Source organism: Acinonyx jubatus, chromosome D3 (genome assembly GCF_027475565.1).
Source record: "Acinonyx jubatus isolate Ajub_Pintada_27869175 chromosome D3, VMU_Ajub_asm_v1.0, whole genome shotgun sequence".
Lineage (NCBI taxonomy): Eukaryota > Metazoa > Chordata > Mammalia > Carnivora > Felidae > Acinonyx > Acinonyx jubatus.
Genome location: NC_069392.1, coordinates 51,553,903 through 51,581,345, shown reverse-complemented (window position 1 = coordinate 51,581,345; position 27,443 = coordinate 51,553,903). Strand labels below are relative to the sequence as shown.

General features: G+C 37.1%; 1 protein-coding gene and 1 long non-coding RNA gene across 6 annotated transcripts in view; one reads left to right on the top strand and one right to left on the bottom strand.

The window, feature by feature from the left end:
- Positions 1 to 27,443, top strand: part of DSC1 (desmocollin 1) — a 353,895-nt gene that overhangs the window by 198,517 nt on the left and 127,935 nt on the right. The window lies entirely within an intron of this gene.
- LOC113602232 (uncharacterized) lies at positions 7,301 to 25,637 on the bottom strand. Its single transcript, XR_003423612.2, has 3 exons — positions 25,387 to 25,637; positions 8,691 to 8,803; positions 7,301 to 7,567 (listed from the first exon to the last, which is right to left on the bottom strand). It is a non-coding gene; the product is annotated as an uncharacterized LOC113602232 (long non-coding RNA).

The window sequence follows — 27,443 nt, the reverse complement described above, 5'->3', positions numbered from 1 at the left end:
TAATAAAGAGCTCATGCATACCACAGAAGTTTACAGTTCTTTTTAAATGTGTGGCTGTTCATGTGTGTTAGTTCTGTGCATGACATAGTCGGTACCTCCCGTTCTTTCCTCTAGTGTGTTGTATTAATTTATATTTTCTTCAGTTTATATGTGTATACTCTGGGTCAGAGTGTAAAGTGGATTTCTTGTGAGGGGTTATGGTTAAACAAAGGGGGGAATTGAAAGTCATCATTCTGGAGCATCTGAATTCCTCTGCAGCTGCCTCCTGAAAGCTATGGGAGTGCTGCCTCCATTCTGTCGTTTTTTTTTTTTCTCCCCTCCCTGCAGGTGAATAACTAGCAGTAAAACTGGCTCTAGGGATGGGGAGTGAAGATAAAGGTCTAAGTAGCTTGGGAGAGCAGGCAATTGCCTCCAGGTGTAGACTGGGCAGGGATGGAGGAGGTGGGTGGAGAGGTAGAACAGGGTGGAGGTGGAGAAGCCCCAGAGCATGCAACAACCTGTGCTCAGACTCTGGGCTGGGCTGTGAGGGGTGGAGAGCTCTGCTGAGATGAGACATGCTGGTCCTTGAAAGGACAGGATGCAGGTTGGGAGAAGGGAGAGAAGAGGTTTCAGTATGCTCACAGCTACGTGGCACGAGATACAGTTCTGAGGAGCACAGCACTGTTGAAAACTTGGCAGGGAGAAGAGAGAGGGATAGATGGGGCAGGGGGTAAGGCAGTGAAAGAAGTTGGGAGGAAGAGATAAGGAAAGGATGGAGGCGGTTGAGTGAGAATCTCATCTCATGGGACTCCTTATGACTCAAGGTGACAGCTTAGTGCTCTTAGGCCAATTAAGAGCTGAATCGCACAATGAGAACTCAAAGATTGTACCGGACGCAGTGCGTGAGAATAAAGAGCTGTTGCTGCATCAGTGAAATCCGAAATTTGGTTTCTGTAGCTGATGAGGAGTTTTGTCTAATTGTCAAATTCATCATGAATTTAAGAAGCGCAAAGGGTGATGGTGTGGTTTTCAGTGTGATCTACACAGGGATTTTTCTAAGGAGGTAGTGGACCACCAAAGGAATGAGCCAGAGGTTATAGATGTACACTAACACGGGTAAGCCAACTGTAGATAGTCAATAAGGACAGTCTGTGGGGAAAGGGGGTGGATACATAGTTGTGGGGGTGGTTTAATGGTAATTGATCTCCTACTGGATAATTCATGCACCTAGGTCACAGAAAAGACTAACCTCCCAACTCCCAAGCATTTCTGAGGTTTCTTGGAGGATTTCATCAAAGTGTTCATAAGCAGATCTGCTGATGCCAGGTGTACCACTGCCCTTGCCCAGACAATGCCCACTCTCCCACTGGGAAGAGCTGGATCCCACAACACAGCCATCTGGGGAGAACAAAAGGCAATTTCATTCTCTTTCATTTACAAGGGGTATCAAACTAATGATGCCCTGTATCTTTCAAACATGAGGATTTTTGTATCACTGTCTTCCTAAATCTCAGGCATGGGCAGGCCAGGAGGAATTCTGAGTGACACATACCATACTGTTCTCAGTGGTGTTTCACTCTACCAGAACCAAGGCTTTGCTCCTGGGCCAAACTATCCTTGTTTTTTTCAAGTACATGAAGTCTCTGCTTCCCTCCTCACCCCCTATTGATTATCAGTGTAACCTTTTGTTAATAACTTTCCTTGATTATTTTTAAAAAGTTTCACAGGATAATAACAATAATAAATAATTGTTTTTCTCATTTTAGAGCCTCTAAAGCATTTTTTTTTTCATATAGCACTTTAAGCATTTGGTCATTGCAGTGAATATATAGCTACATAAAATATGTCCTTTGTTTCTGTGGCTCTTCCCAAAAGTCAAGGGCTGCCAACACATGGAAAGCATGAACTGAAGGGCAAGAAAGACTTGCTTTCTCTCGTTCACCTGTGTGCCCCTGGGTTCAGTATGTATAAGTTAGGCCCTCCTGAAAATGAGTTATAATGAGGGATTGGCAAGCAGCCTAGGAGAGAGTGTCACCTGAAAGGAAAGTCTCATCCAGGAAACAAAATATGATTGTCAGAAGGGAAGGCTCAGTCATGACTACACCATTTTGCCCATCGTATCAATTAGTCTCTTGTCTTCAATGCATGCCTGATTCCATTGGAAAAAGAGGTGCTCATGTAAAACTGAAATTATATTTTTCTTTCTTTCTTTTCACTAAAGCCTACAAACACTGATTACCAGCAGCACTGATACATGGTTCCCAACTGGAAATAAAAGGTCTAATAACCCTTCTTTGTAGTGTTTTGAGGATTCCAGGAGGAGATGGTGGTGTGTGGCCGATGATGACGATAACCCTCATCATGTAAAAGCAGCTCATCTCTGAGCAGTGCAGCCCATTGGAACAAATATCACCAGAATTGAGGAGAGGAAGCAAATGGCCGATGCCATGGAATGTTTGAGGGAAGATGTTCATGAGCATGCAAGAGACATCCTGTGGTTTCTGCTTGGTCTAGACATAGCTGGGATACAGGATAGATTTTGTAGTACATGAGGTCCTCTCACAACAGCTGGGAAAAAAGAACCAACAAAACAAGTACACCAAAAATTGTGTACAGGAATGCTCAGGCCATTTACTCTATTAGATTAGTTGAACAGGGTTTAAATGTGTTCTGTACGTCAACTAAAACCACACGTCCATCTATAAGAAAGAATACATAGTATGACTGAGAAAGATGGCTTTCTATGAAGACAGACATAGGATCCCTGTATGACAGAGCTAGTGATGACATCTGCACCAAAACCCCTTCTAGGCTGTCCTGCTCTTCTACCCTGAGAAAAATGAGTCAAGAGTGACAACTAGGGATTTTAATCTTTAGTAGAGTGCCCAGTGTGCTGCCTATATGCATGCTTAAGTGAGGCTGCATTTCTCTAAAATAGTGAAGGGAAGATTCCTAGCTAGGAGAATACTCTTGTTCATTTACTATCTCAAGTCTTCAGATCTGCAAGAAACAGATTCATAATGATAGAGAACAGACTGGTGGTTACCAGAGAGGAAGTGAGCCGGGGGAGGGTGAAATAGGTGATGGGGAGTAAGGAGTGTACTTGTCCTGATGAGCACTGGGTGATGTGTGGAGCTGTTGAATCACTATATTGTCCACCTGAAACTAATATAACACTGTATGTTAACTATACTGGAATTAAAATAAAATCTTAAAGTCTTCAGATCTGATTGAAACCTTCCTTTCAGCTCTCATCACTTCCAGCTTCCAGTGTGTATTCCACTGAAGTACTTATCCTTTCTCCAAATGCTAGGCCCTTTTGCTCATGCTATTTTGCTCAAATGGCTTTATCTTCCCTTACCGCCTGTCTCCTCAGCCTGAAATATTCTTTCTTATTCTTTAAAATGCATCTCAAATGGTTTCTCTTTGCAGACTTTCCTGACTTCCTAGGAAGAGCTAGTGTTCCAATACCCATTTCTGTGTATAACACATTCTGTTATGTAATTACCTGTTAATCTGTTTGTTTCCATGTTAACTCATAAACGCAAGGTCTGTATTCTATTCACATAGAATGGTGACTAGCAGAGAGATAGGCTAATAAAGCTCATGAATATTCAATGACTTATTGACCAATTGAAATAAGAAATATAATAATTTGAAGATCTGTATTCTTTAAATCCTGCCTGGTTTTTGTTGTTGTTGTGTGTTTGTTTGTTTGTTTTTCTAACATTTCATTTTGGGACTAAGATGATTTGACAGAAAAATCTGATTAAGCATTTTTATTTCAAATGGTGATTTTTTTTTTAAAGAAGAAGGAGATTTCTTCTCTGCTTTGTAATTCCAAACCTTTGAGGAACAGTCTATTGAAAATAGATTCTTGGCTAAATGCATAAATATAAATTATATATATATTTTCTGAAATGATGTATTTATCTCTTTAGGGAGTAGGGCATGAGTCTTTTCAGCTAACATTTTGCTTTGTCTTATCAAATGCATCTACAAAAGGATTGTAAGTAAATGGTTTAGGGAATTAGAATAATGAAGAGTTTTATTTTTTTCTTTCCAGACATCTTCTAGAAGATCTGCTCGTTATGTATTTGTTGCACATGTTGTTCAGATGGGGCTTCCCATCTTCCTGGTTCAGTGTGGGGCTACATGGAAAGTGCTTGCTTGAAAATGACGCTAGCAGCAGGACAGAGCAGAAAAAAGGTGGGGGGGGGTGATAAGAAGGGGATAAAGGGAAGGGAAGGGAAAGGAAAAGAAAAGAGAAGAAAGGGGTTAACAGAGCACTGGTGGTGTCACTGGAGTCCCTGGATCCAAGACAAATCAGCTCCTATATTTTTTAGCATTTTATGAGCCAATAAAATTGGCTTAAGTAATTTGAGTTGCATTTGAACTAATTTGAGTTGTAGCAGAACCAAAGTTTTTGTACCTATTTAGGTTTAGGAGTTCAAGATGGAGATTAGAGTCAGGAATCGTATAGTCTGAAGACTGACAATCCTTATATGAGGAGATGGAAATGTTCCTTGGGATCAGAGAGCAAGAAAAAATAACAATAATAGTTTTTTCTTACTACTTGTGTCTTTCCCACACAAATTTCCCTTAAAAAATTTCAACTAAGCCTGTACTTGCTGCCACACACATATACATACACTGACATGTATGTACACAGATACATGGAATGGAAGAAATTATGACAATAGGAAACCGAAGTAAAGAACTCTCTAAATTTTTGTCCATTTATTTAAAAGCAGTCAATTTAAAAAACATAAATTTATAAAATTGTAAAATATATGAATGAGTATAGCATTCCAAGTGAGGGATATTCTTCGCAGCTTAAAAAGCATGTTTTAGAAAGTTAACGGAAGTAGAACCATAAAGTCTTGCAAATATAAAGGAACTTTGATGTCATTCAATAGGTGCTATTCTCTTATCCTCACTATGAGGTGGATCCAGACAATCGAAGTGACTGGCCCATTTTCTCCCCCAAATTTGAGATTGTGCCAAGCTTATTCATTATACAACAGAGCCCTTCAAAAGGAAATTACCTCCATGGGCTGATGTGTGGCTAGACACTTAGCTTATTAAAAAAATGCTTAAATAAATACACTAATAACAAATTAATAATGAGGCGTTTTTCAGGTAAACCAGCTCTGTGTGTAAGCCCCTAATATTTGAAGCTGATGTCATAAAGATCAACAATTTATCAACATAGCCTCTGATAACACTCTCAAGGAGTGAACACCAGATTGGAATTGCTTTGTGAAATTGTTGTTGGGCATCACCAACATGTTAGATAGGGCATGTAGAAACTGAAGTACTATCTAAGCACTTGACATAAGTTGTTTCAGTTCCTTATGAAACATATCTTAATTAAACTTCCAATCACTCTGTTCTGTTGAATCAGAGAGGTTAAAATTGCAGGGTTTAAGCTCCATGAGAACAGGACTTGTGTTCTTTTCGAACTATCTGTACCCAGCATCCAAATGAGAATCGGCATAAAATGGATACTCATTAGATACCTGCTGAATGAGTGAAATGAGACAGATGGTATTCAAATAAAATGCCAACTGACTACAAAGCCCATGTTGATTCCAGGATGACCTAGTGACTCCCAGGCTCTGGTGTGAACAGAGCTAACTGATCATCAAAAGAGTTGTGCTTTAGCTCCTATCTCTGAAAAGATCGTTTGTAAAATCTTTTTTTATTTTTTTAAATTTTTTTTCAGTGTTTATTTTTGGGAGAGAAAGACACAGAGTGCAAGTGGGGGAGGGGCAAAGAGAGAGGGAGACACAGAATCTGAAGCAGGCTCCAGGCTCTGAGCTGTCAGCACAGAGACCAATGTGGGGCTCAAACTCACCAACAGTGAGATCAGACCTGAGCTGAAGTCAGATGCTTAACCGACTGAGCCACACAGTCTCCCCGATCATTTGTAAAATCTTAACAGAAAGACTAATATGTACCTTAAACCAGGTAAACAGAACTTTGTCAAATTTCCCCTGCTAAGGCACCTAGCTCTACAATACATCAAAACACCAAAACAAAACAAGAAACAAACCTTGCCACAAACTCTACCCATCTGTTCACCAAATAAAAAACCCACATTTTAAAAAACTTTGATAGACAATGATGTTAATGTGGCTTCAATGTAAAAGTCATGCTAGATTCAGGGATGCATTTTGTTAGCTCATGTTAGCTCTAAAGTTTGGTCACATTCAGTTCTTTAACACTGGATTATACTTACTTTCAAATAGCATATAAGACCCTTGTAAATCTTTTAGAGTAATCCAGCCATTTCTGGGTACAAGCAAAGACCAAAGGAAAGAGTCACCTGTCCTCTTACAATCACAGAAACCAGTAGATAATTACTTAAGGTTTTATAGTCTATGAAAGCAGACGATTTCATAGCTTAGCAGAAAGAGTCTAGAGGGAGGTGAGGGAGATGATATACCACTGAGCAGATAATCTGCTGCCCACATCATATGGTCATCAGAGGTCAAGCATATTAGTCATTGAATAAAAGCTCGGGTTTATTGTGTCTTCGTCTAGGATAAATTTGTTCCTAATTTCTGGAATAACATCAGAAATCACTTGGCAAGCCCATGACAAATTTACAAGAATGTTTGGAGAATTTCAATGTGAATATTCTTCTACTCTCAAACGATACAGACTTTATTGCAGTGTTGAGTTCCACTGGATGCATAACATGGACAAATAGTCTAAGAATATTGAGAAAATCCAGAATAGAATCATAAAAATTATTGATGTCGGAAAGTAGGCTTGATAGAATAAAATGTTTGTATTCATTCTAGGTAGCTAAAGCTTGGAAAGGGTAGTCATTTTTACATCTATTCAGTCAACAAACATTTATTATTTAAAAATGGTTGAATTTTTTCATCATCTTCGGTTTCTCATAATTTTTAATATTCTCTCTCGAGTTTATATGCTTTTACCTTTCGCTCCCTCTGCCTGCCTACTTCTCATCTTCAAAGAGTCACCTGGGGCTGAGTTCTGGAATCCTTTCTGACTCTCTAAACAGACAGTAAATACTCTTTCTACAGGCTCCTAGAGTGCTCTGGACTTTTTTTTTTTAATATTACAAATTTCTGTTTAATTTCTGTTTTATATATAATTTATTGTCAAGTTAGCTAACATATAAAGTATCAGTGTGCTCTTGGCTTTGGGAGTAGATGCCTATGATTAATTGCTTCCATACAATACCCAGTGCTTATCCCAACAAGTGACCTCCTCAATGCCCATCTTCCATTTTCCCCTCCCCCCCTCATCAACCCTCAGTTTGTTCCCTGTATTTAAGAGTCTCTTATGGTTGGACTCCCTCTCAGTTTGTAACTATATGTATTTTTTCCTTCCCTTCCCCCTTGGTCTTCTGTTAAGTTTCTCAAATCCCACATGTGAGTGAGAACATATGATATCTTCTTTCTCTGACCGATTTCGCTTAGCATAATACCCTCCCATTCCATCCATGTCGTTGCAAATGGCAAGATTTCATTCTTTTTCATTGCTGAGTAGTATTCCAGAACTTCTAACAGAGCATTTATCCCTCTTAGGTTTTAGGCTTTAGTTTTCCCTAAAAGAGAAAAAAATACAAAACAACAATAAAACAACAAAGCTCTTTAAATTCCTTGAGTTCTCACACAGTGCTCAGAACACAGTATGCATTCATAAATGCTGTGTAAATGAGTAAAGCAGTGAAATAAATGATTTTTAATCCTTTCAGAAAAAAACATGGTCAAAGAATAAGGAAGATAATATGGGAAAGTGATGCTGGGAATCCACAGAGGTTCATGGAAATCTCTTTCAGATCCCCCAAAAGTAATCCTGGGAAATCCACTTGAAATTTTCTCCATTTATTATTGAACATTTTTAGCTTTGACTGAGTTTTTTTTTAATGTTTATTTTTGAGGAGGTGGGGAGGGATAAAGAGAGAGAGGAATAGAGGATCTGAAGTGGGCTCTGTGCAGACTGCAGAAAGCCCGATGTGGGACTTGAACTCACAAACTGAGATCATGACCTGAGCCGAAGTTGGATGCTTATCTTACTGAGCCACCCAGGTGCCCGTTTTTCTTTTTTTTTTTTAAATAAGGATTTAAAAGTACATGAAATTAAAAGCTCCAACCATTTCCAAAACATTATCTTCTCAAAGTCTAAACTAAATGCAAAACTTTAAACTACAAAAGGAAACAGCTTGGATGAGAGGTTACTTTCTGAGACAAATGAAATCCAATTCATTCAGGACTAATGGGTACATGGATTAACTTGACATTATCCGTGGCCAGCAAGGTCATCTCTTGGAGACATTCAGTTCTCTAAAGATAAAAGCAAATGGGAATGTGCTAAGTTACTGAGGGGCAACTCAGCTCCCTAATAGGCACTGGCCACCTCCCAGCCTTCCCTAGTGTTGCTGCCTCAGCAAAGAATGCCTCATCCTCATCCTCTGCCCATCACTTTAGTACCTGGCTTCCACCTTTCGGCACAGAGGCTGCCTCCTTCCATTAACTTTTTGGATATATCTTAAAATCAGAAGAACACATCTAAAATACCTCTATGGCTGATTTCATTCTGACCTGAATTGCAGTTGACTGTTTACACATTTCCCCATACGTACTCATCGTTCTCTTACACACACACACACACTCTCTCTCTCTCAAATATGCGTCTTCTTTCCCTAGAAGAAAAAGATGGGGACTTACTTGTCTTTCACAGAGTCTTTCATATTGTAACTTAATATGTCTTCAAAGGAAGAAGTAAATAATGGAGAGTAAATGAACAGGAAGTGCTTAGTTAATGCTTGTGGATAGTTTTCCTAAATAAAGGAAAGAAAGCAAGTAAGCGTGAAAGGAAGAAAAAAAGGAAGGAAGGCAGGCAGAGATATTTGGGCACAAAGTGTATGATGTACTGAAAAATGCAATTAGAAGGCACCATTTATATACCCTTGAATTTGGAGTAGTAGGATAGAATATTTTTGTGTCTCTCTTTTAATAAAGAATATGCTGTAAAAGGACATTAAATAAGGGAAGAAAAAACATGGTGAAGGAAAATGGAGAGATGTAATCTGCTGTTTTTAAAATGTTCCCTGAGATTCATTCATGCCAGAGTGTGGATTCTGCAACCTTGCACATGCAAGCCTGCACTTATTGTATGTTGAAAAATAAAACAGAAGCCTACCTAGTTTGATTGACGTCTTGGTGTAGCCTAAAGAAAGTTAAAGAGACCCAGTTTTCTTAGATAGCTAACATTATAAAATGGAGGAATTCTCAGAAAATAAGGAGTCGGACCAATTTTATATTTTTCCAAACCAGAGACCAGTTGGTAAATGCCACCGCAACATTTATGTTGCAGAATTATGCATCTCCTCCAAGCTCTGAAAGAATACAATCACATATTTATCTGATGTTTATATGTTTAAGTCAGAATTAATATGAAATCGTTTATTTTCTGGGTCAAAAGCAAATTCTAATGACCTTGTGGAAGAGAGAACTGTTTTAAAATTTCTGTTTGGGGCGCCTGGGTGGCTCGGTCTGCTAAGCGTCCGACTGGCTCAGGTCATCTCACGGTTTGTGAGTTTGAGCCCCGAGTCGGGCTCTGTGCTGACAGCTGGGAGCCTGGAGCCTGCTTCAGATTCTGTGTCTCCCTCTCTCTCTGCTCCTCCCCTGCTCATGCTCTGTCTCTCTCTGTCTCAAAAATAAATAAACATTAAAAAAATAGAAAAAAAATTGTTTGTATGCCTACATCCACACACGTTATTGATTTTCTTCAGCTCTTCTTGGAGAGGCATTCATTAAAAATCCTGCATCTAAAATCCTACTCTCATGAACTATATCTCAAAAACCTACCCAGTCTGTCATCACCGCCATTTTCAAGAAGTGTTTATCAGCCCTCAAGCGGAGTGTTTTGACAGCCATCACTCTGGAGGCCACTCCCGAGTTGAGAGGATTGTGATTCATCACCTTGGAAAGAGGGAGGCGGTGCTACTTCTGGAGGTGGGTTTGGAGAGGAACCTGAGGTTCTAAAACCTCACCAACATGTCCTCATTATTCTGTGAAAACTTCTTTGTCCTCCTCTAATATATCAACTCAGCTCATAGGGATCTTTTTCTTTTCTTCTTTGTGGGCACTCAATCTGTGTTGGTTTCCTAAAGCAAAGCGATCCCTGACATAGGAAGCTTGGGCCTCCCTGGAGGGTTTGGATACATTTCCCAGGTCAAACCAGACGAGTACTGATTCTGGACTTCTGTTATGAGAAGGGCAAGAAACTATGTAAGAAGTTCTGTGTCATAATAGAGTCAGGATTTATTTTTTAACTGACTAATATTTACCTTCTGAAAAAAATGAACTCAAAAACATTTTCATTTAGAACAGCATCAAAGAGGCTGATATCAAAAGAAAATGTTATTTTGGAAAGGTTAGAGATGAAAGACACAAAACACGGGCTGAGAAAAGTATTCCAGTTTTTTGTAAGAAAACTGTTTCATCCAGGAAGGAAACATGTTCTTTGGGATTTAAAAAACTTAGTAATAAAGATTATAAATTTCAGAATGTGATTTCTAAAAAAAAAAAAAAAAAAAAAAGCAACAACATATCTGGTATTCTTCTATATAAAAACTACTTTGTAGACAATCTACACACAGATCTTCATTAAACACACACTCACACACACACACACACATCACGCTAAAACTGCTTATTCAGTGACGCTGCTCACCAAAGGAATTATTCTTTGACTCTGTTTTTAGTTGGGCGTGGAAAGGTAATTTTCCCCCTTGGCAGGAAGCTTGAAGGGGAGCCAAAGTGAACACCCATGTGAACACAAAACAATTAGGAAAGACTCATTCTGAATCAGTTGGTTCCCATGAACAAGCTGGGATTTATTAATCTGCCCTGATTAAAATTAATTAAAACATAGACTTGGGAGTGGGTAAACAAGTGAACAGGGAAAAAGACAGTCAGGGGCAACTAAATATTTAAATATTCTGAGATCATAAGAATGAACATTAATAAGAAATATAATTAGTACCATCATTACTTTTTTATTAGTCATTATTTTTAAAGAATGAGAAAAGTATTAGTGTTAGAATTTCTATCTCACAAATTTGGTTTTATGAAAGCATAGATAGATATAATTCTTAAAAATTAGATATTCTCAATACTTAGAATTCATAATTCTTTTTAAATAAAAAGATTTGTTTCAGTTTTTGATAGGACTATACAAAGTCAAGTTACTAACCACGTGAGGTAGTTTTCTTTGAGAAATGAAAAATAGCACTTATTTGAAAATAGAACTTTCTTTTCCAAATTTTACAGAGTTAAAGATTTTTTTATGGAAACAGTAGAGTATGTATTAACTTTCTTGTATACAATATTTGCTTAAGAGTGGAGGCCAACATAATTGTTATAAATAGTTGCCTGACATGTGCATGGGACATTTGCTTTCAAAGTTATGAGTAAGAGGTCAAGTTGGACCCATCAAGTGTGTTGGTACAAGTACAAATAGCTTTGGAGGAAAAAAAAGGCACCACCCAAACATCATTATTTAATTCACAAGTGCAATTAGTTGCAAACATTTTCAGGCATAATTTTGTCAGGTCTTAGTGTATTATTCTGGCTAATAACAGCAGAGGTCAATGCTGAAAAGTTGATCCTATTATACCTTAATTCTGAGAGTTAACTTGCTTTGATCATGAAAATATGTTGTGTGCATATGGATCGAAAATAAAATCTCATGGGATTTTTGTCTTCTTGAGAAGACTTACTGGCTCAAATTTATTTTCAGAATTTCGTGTCCTTCCACTTTCTACAAAACAGAGTCATAGTTAGACTTCCAGAGTGGCTTTAGAGTGCTCTAAAATAATCTGTCCTGGAAAAAACAGTGCTTCATGTTCAAAGTTGGGCAGATAAAGGAAAAGTTACATTTAACAGTTTTGATTAGAGACTAGTGAGACCATTGGAAATCGTTACTGACTCAAGATAAAGAGGCCCTGCTCCAGTATCCAGCAAATAACACGTCACTGAAGTAATCGGTTTTGTTTTTCTCACCTGAAAAATATGGAGGTAGCCACAAGCAACATCCACTTATTTAACGGAATATTTTGTTTATAGTGATCACAATTGAGAAGAATTTTGAACTTGGAAGATATGGTGCAAAGACAATTTTAAGTTGTCATAACATTCCGTAATTTAACACATGAGAGTTTTGCTTCAATATTTAGGAAGAATCTCCCTAATTCTATAATCTGGAGAGTTTTTCTCTTCAATTTTGCTGAAAGTATCAAGTAGTTTACCTTTTATTGGAAAGAAATTATAACATCAGGTACTATTTTTAATTAAAATGCTATTTTAGTTGAGCTGATCATTTTTATCCATTATCTTATATTTCTATGTATTCTTATATATCATAACCATATTGTATACATTGTTTACATCATAATATTATCAGTGAATATGACTTTGTATTTGTGAAGGTACTACCATAGTCTATCTTATCAGAATTCTCTAACCTGTTTCATTAAACCGATATATTTTGGGTTTTTGACCTTTTTTCCCCTTTAATTTTGTTATTGTTATTATAAGAGTTCCATTACATCTCCATGAATTTCTCTTTGCTGTTTCAAATGCTTTCCTTAGGATAATCCATATTTAGCTTTCTCTTTCCCTGACCTGTACTATACTTTATAGAAGCCATTATTAAACTAAAAGGTAGTATTTTATTGTTACCCCCAAGTCTGACCTCAATTAATATATTAGCTTCTTTTAAAAAATTTTTTTTAATGTTTATTTATTTTTGAGAGAGAGAGAGAGAGAGAGAGAGAGAGAGAGAGACAGAGCATGAATGGGGGAGGGGTAGAGAGAGAGGGAGACACAGAATCCGAAGCAGGGTCCAGGCTGTGAGCTCTTTTTGACCCAGAAAATAAACGAGGCTTGAACTCATGAACCATGGGATCACCCCTTGAGCCGAAGTCAGACACTTAAAGTACTGAGCCACCCAGAAGTCCCCTAAAGTAATATTTTAGATCAATGATTTCTTAATCATTTTAAAGAAAATAATTTTTAAAACTATTATGTGAAGATAACACTATTGAAAGGGATTTAAAATTTGGCCTAGTTTATATGCAGTTAAAATTAATGATCCATTAACAAAACCACTCCCAGAATTTTGACAGAAGTTCCTTCAATGAAAGATCCCAACATTATGGTAGAAAATAAATTGCATGACGTGATAAATTTTAAATCTTAGGCTGAGTTGCTATACATTCATTACGCTGACCCAAAAGTACTGCTCTCCTGAATGTGCTCTTCCATTCATTTATGTGTTTGTCACTTTATCATCCATTGGCCACTTAAACAGGACTACAGGATGTATACAGTAACTGGCTACCCTAAATTTTTGCATTCATTCAACATTGTTAGTTTACAGACCCTTTTCTAGGCTATTGGGTTACAGTAACATAACACATTTCCTTTCTCCGAGGAATTTAGAATCTGTGTTTTTCTTGCTACAGAAAGTTCCATTTCTTCTCATGTTTTTCCCTTAAAAATACTACCTAATCTTAAAAACCCAGGTCATTTGATGCCATTTTGCTGAAGTTCCCAACACTCACAGTCAGAATTTATCCCTCCCACTTGTATCTGTCAGATAACTTTGTTGTTAGCCCTATTTTTAAGCACATATCCTATTCTGTCTTTTGTTATAGGATGGTGTAATGGTTTGAAGAATACTCTGGAGTCAGACTTCCTGGGTTTGGTCCCATTTCTATATCACTGCTATCTCAGGAAGTTTGTTCACATCTTTGTGCCTCAGTTTCCTCGTCTATAAAAGTGCTAGGACCTACTCCAATGTTTGTTGTAAGGATGAAATGAGATATGTGTGAAGTACATGCACTAAAAGAATATTAACTATTACTATCTATCTTTCTCTTTAGTTTGTGAATTGCTGGAAAAAGTACTCTATTTTATTAGTTTTTGCCTTGCTGATAATTATCACAGTGAATATCAGGTAGTAATAATGAGTAACATTTTAATCTGGAACAAGTTTTTTAATCGGTCATTTTTCAGCTTTGAAAATCACCAAAGCATTTTGGATAAATCTCTAAAAAAACAAATAATTAGACTGATTAAAAGTAAAACAATTAGGTAGAAAAATGAAATTGCTTGAAAAAATATATATCCTTGAAACCTCAAGCTTAGAATGTTTATGGGGGGTGGGAGGGAGGGGAGGGTGGGTGATGGGTATTGAGGAGGGCACCTTTTGGGATGACAATAAATTTCATATATTGAAAAAAAAATAAGTGTTAAATAAATAAAAAAAATAAAGAGGAGGAAATAATCAAAAAAAGAAAAAAGAAACCTCAAGTTTATTCAGTGTGATTGAATTGAAGAATTGACCCCTCAACTTTTTCAGATCCTTGGCTGATGGGTAAATTTGGCTTGCTTGGTAGATTTCTAAAGAAATCTGTATCTTTCTTTTTTTTTAATTTTTTAAAAGTTTTATTTTTTTTTATTTGAGAGAGACAGAGATAGGCTGAATGGGGGAAGGGCAGAGAGAGTATTCCAAGCAGGCTCCATGTCACCAGTGTGGAGCCTGACGCGGGACTCGAACTCACGAAATTGTGAGATCATGACCTGAGCCGAAACCAAGAGTCGGATGCTCAACTGACTAAGCCACCCAGACGCCCCAGAAATCTATTTATTTTCAATTACCAAACAGATGGTATATACCAAGGTGGGTTATAAGACCCATTACAACTAGAATTAGCAAGATCTTGTCCCAGTCTCCTCAACCGGCATTAGAGTGCAGCTCTAAACTCCATGGTCACCCATCAGAAAGGATAAAATAAAAAGACAGAAAATACTGAGGGTTGTCAAAAATATAGAGCAATTGGAATTTTCACATGTTGTGGTTGGAATATGAATTGGTAGAAACACTTTGGAAATTGGTGCTGTCCACTAAGACAAATGAATGTGTACCTACCCTATGGTTTAGTGATTCCACCTGCTTGATATATGCCTGTCATAAATGAATGAATATATGCACTGCAAGACATATGGGAATGTTTGTCGAAGAAGTGCTATACATAATAGGCCCAAGCTAGAAATGGCTCAAATGTCCAACAATAGAATGGGTAATATATTACAGTGTATTCATATAAATTAAGTACTATACTGCAGTGAGGATAACTGATCAATAACACTCCCAAATACATGAATGAATCATACAAACATAGTATTGGGTGGAAGTAGCCTGATACAGAATAGAACATACAGCATTATTTCATTTGTTTAAAGTAAAAAGACAGAGGTGCCTGGGTGGCTCAACCTGTTAAGTGTCCGACTTGGGCTCTGGTCATGATCTCACATTCCCGAGTCTGAGCCCCGCGTCGGGCTCTGTTCTGACAGCTCAGAGCCTGGAACCTGTTTCAGATTCTGTGTCTCCCTCTGTCTCTCTGCCCCTCCCCTTCTCATGCTCTCTCTTTCTCTCTCTCTCACACACAAAAATAAACATTAAAAATTTTTTGAAACAATAAAAATGAAGTAAAAAGACAAAACTTAAAAACAAAAAGCAGACAAAAAACCATGCTGTTAGAATTCAAGCTAGTAGTTTCATTTGAAGTAAGTGATGAAGGGCCTTCATGTTCTAGATCAGAGAGAGCTAGTGACACAGATATAGCCACCTGATAAAAATTCATTGAGCCATATGCGCATAATAGGTGTACTTTTCACAGGTATCATAGCTACACCATATTTATAGTATATGTTAATTTAAAAAGTAATTGAACTTTCCCTATGAATCTGAACAGAGCTTCTTATAAATTTGCTTTTATAAAGAACTTTTGGGTCCTGCCTAAGGGAAACAGGGAAGCAAAACACACTGCAAAGTCCATCTCCTAAAGCCAAGACTCCACTTTTGTGTGTCCAAAGGCATCTACATTACTCTTCTCTGTCTAGGAGGATAACCCTAATACTGCTTTTCTAGAGTTTCAAGGGAAAAACAAACAAAAAAAGCACACAAAAATACCCACCCCCTTCCCTTATCTTCTGACTCAGCCACAGGAAAACCTGGCAATAAGCTCCGATGTTTACCCACCCTATCTAAAAACATAGGGGCCTTTATGTAGATGGAATTCCTCTGGCACCACAGCTATACCTGAAGAAGTCAAGCATCCTGGCTCCATAAATAATAATTAACACTAACTATTATTCATCAATCACAGAAACTAAGAGTTTATATTATATTTTTGGGTTCTAATTTCCTTGTACTGAAAGTCCATAGAGGAAAGTCAATTTCTAATGGGAAATTTGAAACTAGATGGGGGTATGGGTGCTGCATCTTTGGTGTGATTAGCCTGTTCTACCCACGGGCAAAGGAGGAGGGAAGTACTTTTGTAGAGTGACTCTGTCCTGCCTCTTCTTTTCCTTGTTCACTTTGGCAAAGAACTGCATATATACTTTTATCCTGCAGGAGGGATCAGGAGACAAGTGTGTCCCAAATGCAGAGTACCTAAAATTTCTAGGTAGCTAATGTGGAATAATAACACACATTCCTTCCTACTAACTTTGTTTTTTAATTGTATGACTTCAGTTGAGTGCCAGAAATGAGCTTGATGCTGTCCACAGTTCACTTACTATCACATTCCATGAGATTAGGAAGAGTTTAAAATACAATTCGTGTCATCTATGCTTTCAGTGATAATTAAATTATGTATTGGCTGCCCTTTTATGCAAGTGTGAAATCAGCTTGTTGGCTAGAACCAGTGTTTTAACTCTACTTGGTTTGTGGCAAGACTGACTCCTCGCAAAACAGTTACTGAACTTCTTTTGTCCTTCCCAAATGTCCAAATCTTCTCTACCTGACACATGATGTGACCAGCTCTTTTTTTATTCATGGCCAAATCTTACTGCTTCTTCCTCTATGTTACTTTCCAAATTTATTTTCTCTTTTACTACTTTGATCAATGCAATTTTTTTCTGGCCTCTACATCATTTCTCTTTCTCTCTGTTATTGCCAAACCTTATAATCCTGACTATTATTATTTTTCTTGCCTCTGTCCTCTAAAGGCCTTCCAAGGCTGTTGTGAATTGCGTATATGAACACTTCTATTGTTTCTTAATATTTCAACTTTTGTTTTTTTCCTATTTCTTTCAAGTTCCCCATGATACAATCATGCCATTTTCTCTCCTATATACCTCTTTCTATCTTCTATTACATCACTCATACTTAAGTGATCCAATTTCAGTTAAAATGGCTTTCCCATTCTTGTTCGTAAATTTTCGTTTTCAAGCCTATTTAGCAAAGTGTGAAATAAAGGAGCCCAGTTTTTCTCTCTATATTTCTTCATCTATATGTATAATGTACTTGCTGGGTGTTATAGTCTATAATACTAGCGAGGAATTTAGACCAAATCTTCCAAGAATTTTTAACTTGCTAGTCTTAAATACACAAAAAAAATCAGATTTATAGGATGAATATGTTGGAAATTTTTGGCTTTCAATTTATAAGTAGACTGCATAGACCCTTCTTTGTCTCCATTTTCTATTTGTCCTGTACTCAATAACATCCAGATAAATCATCACTCCATCCATGGCCCGTCAGCACCCAGGGTCTTGCTATTGTTGCTTCTGTGACTTTAAGTCCAGTTCTGGTGCTTTTCCTCAACCTTTGGGAAATACCTCAGGAAAATCCCTAATATCCACAGGCTCAAAGACTCTGAAAATGAGGAGGGAAGGAACAAAGATGAAGAAAGAAAAAAAAAATGGAAGAAAGAACAATGATATGCAGGAGAATAAAGGAAAGAAACAAGATGAAGGAAGGTGTGAAAATGCAACAGGGGCAGAGCAGGAAACTCTGGTTGGGGAAGGTCTAAAGAAGGAAACTTGCTGAGGTTGTATGGGACTGCCAGGAACTTTCTCTTTGCTGAATCATGTAGTTCCATATGGGTCAGCTGGCTTGCAAATTACGATTTGCAAAGAAACACCACATCTTTGTACCTGTGACACACAAGGCTTCACTAGTTTGCTAAAATAACATTTGATTATATGGTAATCTAATTTAGGAAACATGGTAAACGGGCATTAAATTTTAGATAGCTGGTGACTGACAAACACTGTAGGATTTGAACATTTATCCACATGTTTAGATATGGAATAACAAGTGACTGGAAATCAACCAATAAATTTTTAGGAATGGAGAAACACATCTCATTTTGAAGGAAAAATACCTATATCCAGAGAAACTCTGTTGATGAATGATATGGCAAAAGATTAATAGCTTTCAGTAGTGAGAAAATGCTTGTTCCCTCTTTTTCTTTCTTTTTTTAAAATTTATTTTGAAAGAGACAGAGATAGCACAAGTAGGGGAGGGGCAGAGAGAGAGAGAGTGAGAGGGAATCCCAAGTAGGCTCCACGCTGTCAGCATGGAGCCTGGTGCAGGGCTCAAACCGTGCGATCAGGACCTGAGCCAAATTGGAGTCAGACACTTAAATGACTGAGCCACCCGGGGTCCTCTTCAGTATTGCATGAGTGTGGAAGAATTTAGGTGCACCTGACTGGGGTAAATGGAAAGATCCGGATATTATGTGATTCTTATTGATGAACTGTATCTTTCAGTTTTTCCTACAGGCTAACCTTCCCCTTGAGGGGACTTTGATCTTTGATGGGGTATTTAATCAGGGATGGCATGATTGGTCATGATAATGAACTATCTCTTCCTAGAAGTTCTCTAATCACAAAGTTTGGTCAGGAAACTGGCATTTTAATAATAACGATAACAGCCATAACCATCTGTGTAGAGAAAACATTATAGCTTCAAAAGTATGTCATCAAATAATATTTTATTGGCAGGCAAAAAAACTTTATGGGTTTTCATTTAAAACTCAATCGAATTGAACAAGTACCTTAAAACCCAGTGTTTAAATTAGAATTTCCCTCCTGATGTGTGCAGCCATGCTTAGTTTCAAGAATCATTGTCATAATATTCATCATGATTATTTGCTTCTATTTCAAGAAATGCAAAAAAAGAATTGGAATTAAAAATGCTTTTTTTCTGATAAGAAAATGACCCAAAGTTGGAAATTGGACTTTTGAAATGTATCTGTCTCCCTGGCACTCTGCTGACATTTATTAGTAAAAAAAATAATATAATGAATCAAGAAACAGAAATCTTTATAGATATAAAAAGCCTTCACAAAGATTTTTGTATTGAGTATAAAATGTATTTGAAAGCATAGGCTACACTTTAGGTAGGAATCCCTTAGAGATCACATCATTGTGATGATGATAGTTACATTGTTTTCATAATGAATAATGGTTTGTAACATTCTTAGCCATCTTCACCAGGAATTTAGTAATACTTCATGAGTGAGTACAGCTGACTACAAAGGTTGAGAAGAGATTTGCTTAGGATGCTGCCACCTTCAGGAAACTTTACCTTATGATAATTTTTATCTGTTGTTTTGGAGAATCCATTTCTGTTTGGAGAGCATTAAAATTCCCTGTACTCAAATTATGATTTTCTTTTACCCAATAACAGAGAGTTGAATGGCACTGTTGATATTTTTAAAATTCTATTTTGGAAAGCATTTAAAATGGGTTGTGTTATTCCATTAAGAAAAAGAACATCATTTTTATTAATGGAGATATGATGTGAATTTTATATTTAAAATATTATCTCTGACTTAGCAAAATACATATATCACTACAAGTGGTTGGATAAATAACTAAATATTATTCCTTTTTAAGAGGCATTAAATGATAAAGCAATTCACTTACAACTTCTTAGGCCTTTTAATTATGTTACTAATAATACAGTCATTCTTCATTAATTCTATAAGACATACTGAAGGAACTTACGCTTCTGTTTAAAAAAATCATCTTTCACACCATATTGGGTTGAAATATTGCTAATTATTTTGAAGTTTGCCCAAGGTCATAGCTCATTACAAGTGTAAATCTACCTAAAACTAAGGATTTGTAGAATTTTTCAATTGACAATAAATTCCTCAAATTTCCTCAATTCTTATCATGTCCTGAAGAATAAAATCACAGATGAATAATAATTAAAAAGCATTTCTTTAAACATATTTCTGTGTGCAACAACATTTATATTTATGTTTCTGTGGAAGTAACATTCCAAAACATGCATGCCAATGTAAAAGGTATTAGCTTATTAGACTTTTTTTTTTAAGTTTCTTTATTTGCTTTTGAGAGAGAGAGAGCATGAGCAGGAGAGGGGCAGAGAGAGAGGGAGAGAGAATCCTAAGCAGGCCCCACTCTGTCAGCATGGAGCCCGATGAGGGGCTTGAACCTATGAATCGTGAGATCATGACCTAAGATGAAACCAAGAGTCAGAGGCTCAACCGACTGAACCACCCAGGCACCTCGTGTTTATTAGATTGTTTTTGAAACAAAAAGAATAAACATTTACTGTACTCACTGAAATTACACAATAATTACATAGAGTTAGTCATTGTTTTCCACTCCACCTCTAAACCCCTACCTCTCTTTTAAGTATCTTTCTGTATAATAGTACCTACAGAAACATAATACACACAGCTACACACATGTACACCCGTGCACACACACATTATGTACGCATGCATGTATACATTAAAAAAATTTTTTTAATGTTTATTTTTGAGACAGAGAGAGACAGAACATGAATGGGGGAGGGTCAGAGAGAGGGAGACACAGAATCTGAAACAGGATCCAGGCTCTGAGCTGTCAGCACAGAGCCCAACATGGGGCTCAAACTCACAGACTGTGAGATCATGACCTGAGCGGAAGTCGGATGCTTAACCAACTGAGCCACCCAGGTGCCCTGCATGTTTACATTTTTATTTTATTTATTTATTTATTTTTTATTGTGAATTATTTTTAATTTTGTTGTATATGACAATCATATTGTGGTTATGTTGAAAAATCCATCATTTATTGAAAGCGCATAATGAAGTAATAATAAATGAAAATATGCTAACATAGGCTAAAGTTGTAAGGTACAGTAGTAAGAATATGTTGGGTGTAGAGTTTGAAGCTGGGCTCACATCCTGGCCCACCACTTTTTAACTGCGAGAACTTGAGTGAGTTAAACTGCGAGAACTTGAGTGAGTTAGACTGCGAGAACTTGAGTGAGTTAAACTGCGAGAACTTGAGTGAGTTTCTTGTGCTCTCTTAAATTCAGTTTCCACCAAATACTACCTGCCTTGAGGATTAATGAAATAATGTTTATGATAGTGCTTAACCCATAGATGATATTTGACACAACTTTTCTTTTTTTAATATAAAGGGTTATCCCATTATAGATGGATTTGTGTTTAACCAAAGACAATATCTTTATCTAGTGGCTCATGTTAGATTTTCAAGCATTCACTATAGGTTAATGACTAAGCTATTCTTTATAGCACAGGAGCCCAGGTCACCTATAAGGGACAGAAATCAAGGAGAAACTTTAAGAAACGGGCAGCCCCACATTGGGCATATTAGTGATGTGGTCACATAGTGGTCTGATGAAATGATTTTCTATATGTAAAATGCTTAGAGCAGGGCCTGACTCATGGTAATATTGTCTAAGTATTTACTATTATTATTATTATTATTAATGACTAAGCAGAAGGTAAGCCGATTTCAACTTCTGCATATCTCTCCTTTTTCTGTTTCTCTGAACTTCCTCTCAAGTACTGAGGTGACAATCTATAAATTGATATATTTTTCCTAGGCTTAGAAAGGATGACTCAATCTCTTAATTCACAGATTCTGCTCTTGTCTTAGACTTGAGCCATTTTGAGTTTCCATTTTGACTGCATTATCACTAATGGGTCTTTGGCTGTCATAGTTAACAACTGCCTTGACCCATAATGATGAGGGAATCAATGGTCCCATGGGGTACTCCCTTCGGCCTCATCCTGCTGCTCCAAGGGAAGTCTGGTCCTCATTGCAGTCAGTGGTAATCAGGGATAGAGACACGAGTCCTTTGCTAATACACCAAGAAGTTCTCAGAGAAGACCCTGGACTAACTAGCACCCTAGGCAGTCTGCCAGTTCGTAGCCTTTTTGCTAGAGAGGAAATTTCTGTGTGTTTCAAATTCTTCCCCTGACCATGGGCTGCATGGTATAAGTCTCTATGTAACATGTAACATGTGAGTTGCCCTGTAAGTGGCCACTCTGGGCTTGAAGATGCTGAGAACAATGAATCTGGACTTCTGCAGGAGGATTTTGTAACGTTGGTAAAATACAGCATCCTAAAACAGACCTATGATTCGGGGGCCACATCAGTCTCAGAATATTTCATTGTCTTCACCTCAACCTGAAATTGCAGAACTTCAGCTCCCTAGAACCCATTACTGTCTCAGTTATTCCCAGGTTCCCTCAGTCTCACAATCCCAGCTTTCTTCGCAGAGTGGTGGCCAGCATTAGCCTCCTCTCTCTCTGGGTTCTCACCGTCATGTCTGCTGCCAGGCCTATGATGCTGGCCCAGAGGGAGCGGTTCCAATGCTACTACAAAGCCTCCTGAAGGCCACTCCCCTCCTTTCCCTAACTATGATGCTGCCCAATCTTCTGATGTCATGTTGCTTTAAATGAGCAGATTGGGTGATGGGTGGTGCTGGCTGGTTTGGAGAAATGCATTCGGGTAAGATGACTGGGTAGCTGGATGGCAGGTTCAAGGAGCCACCGGACCAGATTTGCCGGTGTTGATTGGTGAGGCCAGCTCAGGACTTGGGTTTCAGGAAAGGAGGTCAATGGAGCCTGTCAAAGAACTTTGAAAACGCATGAGAACATTTTAATCTGACCCAAATGGCAAGGAGGAGCCCTCTGCTGAGAGAAGCCAGCACAAGCAATAACTCTGCTGGGGTTCAAGTTACCTGGCTGCTGAGTGGGGTTTTCTGCCCAGCACCCATTTTCTAGGAAAGGCTTAATCTCCCCATGCGGCAACTTACATACCCATCCAATCAGCACCACATACACCTATCCATTTCATAGTCAAAATTACACTACCCAAATTCAAATCCCAGCTCTACCACTTAAACAATATGCCTCTCGACTTATTATTTAACATCTCTAAGTCTCAATTTCATTATCTGTCATTTTTTTTTGAAAGACCGTAATTATACCTGCTCTGTACTGTTCTGCATGTATACATTTTTAAAGAAAATCTAGTTTCTACCTCACACTGCTCTTACATGGTTGGAGTATTTAATTGCAATTAAGATACTTAAGAAATTTTCTTATATATAACAATTTATCCTTGCACTTAGGGGATGATCAGAAAAGAAGTAGAGAATATTGGCTTACATATAGGAAAAAGCAAAGGGGTGTCAGGGCATGGATGTGAGCTCTTGGTTTGAATCTTGGTTTCTTATTGTGTAACCTTGGGGAAGTTACCTAAACTCTAAACCTTGATTTCTCATCTATAAAATGGGGAAAATATTACCTGCTTCACTTTTTGTGGAGTTTAATGAGATAAGGAATGTGAAGTCTTTAGCACAGTGTCTAGAATATGGAAATCTCAAAATAAACATGTTTGCAATAATCTTTTACTTTCATTCACTTAGGTGTAGATGAGCAAATTGTCTGGTAACCTTGTTTGGTACAACGGTCTCCAACCAGCCTTTAAACTTTACTTAATTGATTACATCTATTTAAAGCCTGCCCTTCTTTTATTTGGCCAGCTATACTTTGTAAGCGTTAATGCTTTCTAAAGACATAGAACATGTGCGTACGTGCACGCACATACACTCACAGAGTATGCAGAGGTAGCTCAGGTTTTGTTAAGGCAATTTAAATGTTTTCATTTATTTATTTTTTAAAAATTCAAAAAAGTTTTTTATTTATTTAAACAATCTCCACACCCAACATGGGGCTCGAACTCATGACCCTGAGATTAATAGTCTCGCGCTCTTCTGACTGAGCCAGCCCGGCATCCCTAAATGTTTTCATATATAACAGAAGCACAAAGTCCCATTTCCAGTTGGTTGTACTTTACAAGATACTTTGCAACAAGATTTTTAAAAACTGTATTCCTAGAGAAATAAGGATTTATACAAATAAGAAGTTCCCTAAGGGAAGGACAAATGATGAGCACAAAAGCTAATGCTTTTCTCATATGTATTGCCTAGTAGTTTCTTTTCTTTTCTTTTCTTTTCTTTTTTTTTAATCTTGATTGCTTGCTAGGTTTTAGGGATATTTTAGGTCTTTTTTTCACTTCATTGATTATGTTTGTTTTGGAGTTATGTTTGTGTGTGTCTCTGGACCTGTATTTGCTCAAGAATACTTCCATTCCAGCAACAATTTCTTAATCAATCACCTGTAAAGTTATTCAAAAGGCATAGTAAGACACAGTGATTTTTAGGGAATGCCTGGCTGGCTCATTGGTGGAGCATGTGACTCTTGATCTTGGGGGTTGTGAATTCTCCCCCCACATTGGGCAAAGAGATTACTTAGTAAAATAAAATACTGGTTTAAAAAAAACCACACAACCATTTTCATATAGTGGCTTTGCAGCCCTTAAACTTGCTCAATTTTTTAGTAGTTATAGGCATTTTTACCTCATGCCTCAAGATTTTTACATAATTATACCATCTTTAAAGAAAGTACGTTTTTACTTCCCTTTTTCCAAACGTTAGGCTGTATGTTTCTCTCAAAAGTGTTATATTGATCAAAACAAGCCAGATACCAAAGAATATAGACTTTATAATTTTATTTGCATCAAATTCATGCTAAGAGTATGCAAAACTAATTTTGGTGATAGAAGTCAGAAAAGCAATTAGTTCTGGGGTAAAAGAGGGCTTCTTATTGGAAAGAGACATGGAGAAATTTTCTAGAAGGATAAATATGTTCTATACCTTGATGTGGGTATGGGTTACAGTGGTATATACATATGTCAAAACTCACTGATCTATATACAACTAAGCTTTGTACATTCTTCTCTATGTAAATTCTACCTCAGAATAAAAAGACTTTCATTTTTCATTTCATTTCATTTTATTTTTGGTATGGGGAGATAATGGAATTAATGACTAAAGATTTACATTACAGGCCTCCACATAGTTGCATTTGGCTCAGAACTCTACCCTTGACAGACCAGGAGTAACAGCCCTAAATCTAAACATGAAACTTTTGTAGGCCACTACAGTCAAAGGTTTACATTAAGATTTTAGATAATTAAAAACCCAATAACCAGCTGAAAAGAGAAAATGATCACCTCCATTGGGATAACAGGAGTTGAGCTTTTTTCATTTTAAATCTTGCCCAGTATCAAGGTGCTAATGAGAATAAAAGATTCAATTAATACTTTTAAAATTTAGGACTTATTATATACAGATATAAATTGATATATATATATATATATATATATATATATATGATTCTATCTTTTTGGTAACTTGAGTTAATAGGAGATTACTTACTTTAAAACTGTAAGGTGATATGCAGGCAAATGCTATATCCATTTGTAGGTAATTCAGATAGGCTGGAGACAGTCTGTAATTACATGTGTTTATAAATATAAAACATCTATACACAGCTAAATAAAATCTGTATTCAGCACAGCTCAATATACAAATTCTTTCCTCAGAGAAGGAAAGCATATTAAATGAGTGAAATGAGTCTGAGTTGCTTTAGTTGAACATTAAGTTGAGGGCAGGGGACAAGCCGCTGATAAGAGAAAAATGTGGATCTGGTTCTCATTGAGAAATGTTAAGGAGGTGCAGTTTGCTTTGTAAATAGCAACTGTGGTGAGACACAGAAAAACAGATGGCTCAAACACAATGCCAGTCACCATTTTCTTCAAACAACCTTCTACTTCTATTTAATTTATATGCAAATTTCCAAAAGTACTAGCTTTAAGAAGAGTTGTATAGACAAGTATATTCAGTCGTTTAAAGTGTGAGAAAAGGTTTTAAAATTTTTGGTAAAAACATTTGTTAGATACACTGATATAAATTCGAATTAAGACGAAATCACACTCTTCTGTCCTTAGTACACACTGCACTACAAGGGAGTGTAACCTCTGGTCCTCCTTGCTTTGGGCACATACAGCCATCTGCTTCTGTCATATACATCCGACTGGTTTTCAAAAAGGTCAGGAGATAGAGCACTGATTTGTGCTTTCAGTGAGGTATAACATGAATAATAATTTAAGAAAAAATAAGAACAAGCTTTGATAGAAAAGAGTCATACTACAGTTAAAAAAGAAAGTAAATAGGTCAAGACAGTACCAGAAAATATCAGAGAACTCTGCAATTACCAAAGACTTTATTACCTTTCTAATTGAATAGTTATTTATTTCTTTATGGCTCTTAAATTTAAGATGGTAACCTAAAAATTGTTTGGAGTGTTCTATAGTTTTGTGCCTATGGTACTGGAATTTTTGGAATTCAAATTCCCTGAAGACTAGTGATAGACTTATTATTATAGAAAGGTTTCCCTCGTAAATTCCTTAATTACATTTTACCTGTGAAACACCCATTTTTAGTAATATATTTTCAGCATTTAAAGCATATCCTTGGGGCGCCTCAGTGGCCCAGTGGGTTAAGTGTCCGATTCTTGATTTTGGCTTAGGTCATGATCTCATCAGGAGTTTGAGCCCTATGTCAGGCTCTGCGCTGACAGCTCGGAGCCAGCTTACGATCCTCCCTCCCACTCTTTCTCTGCCCCTCCCCTGCTCATGCACAGGCTCTGTCTCTCTCAAAATAAAGAAACATTTATAAATAAATAAATACATACATACATACATACATACATACATACATTCTTTAGGTTTATTCTTATACCTTATTATCTGTTCACATATTGAAATGACTTCAATACAATAAGTATCAGATTGAACTTAAAGAGATACAGCTCTGGTAGGCCTATCGATCTCCATCTTTATCTCTAATGTATTAAGTTTATAAAACCTAGGCTCCTTATCTCTAGTATTAGCACTTTTCTTTTCATAATTTTCACTTACTTTGCACAATGATGAGATGAGATGAAGAAAATTCAACTTACAAGACATTCTTTGGGGGAAAGTAATTGGATTGTAGGGAAAAACAATTCAGGAGAGTTTCTAGTTAGATACTATAGGTTAAATACACCAAAAATCAAATCTAAATGATTAAGCCAACTGTTTTATCAACCCAGTGGAATTAAAACAACTGTTAATGCCCAGGGATAAAGATAGTAAGCAGACATTTGCAACTATGCTTTAAAACAGAGATATCAGATGGGTATGTGGTATTTGAACCAGTAGATCTTTGAGAGTTGAAACTAGAAATCGATGGATTCATGCCTCAAGACCAGAGGCCTCAAGGACTGGAGACAGATACAGATGGAGAGGAAAACAAGGTGAAGGGTCAGTATTCTGAGTAGTTAATACTCCATCTTCCAAATCTTGCACAGCTGTTGGATGTCCCTCCTTTACTCAAGTAGAAGATTAGAAGGTTACTCTCTGGAGAGGTCAAGTAGAGAGACTCTGGACTTA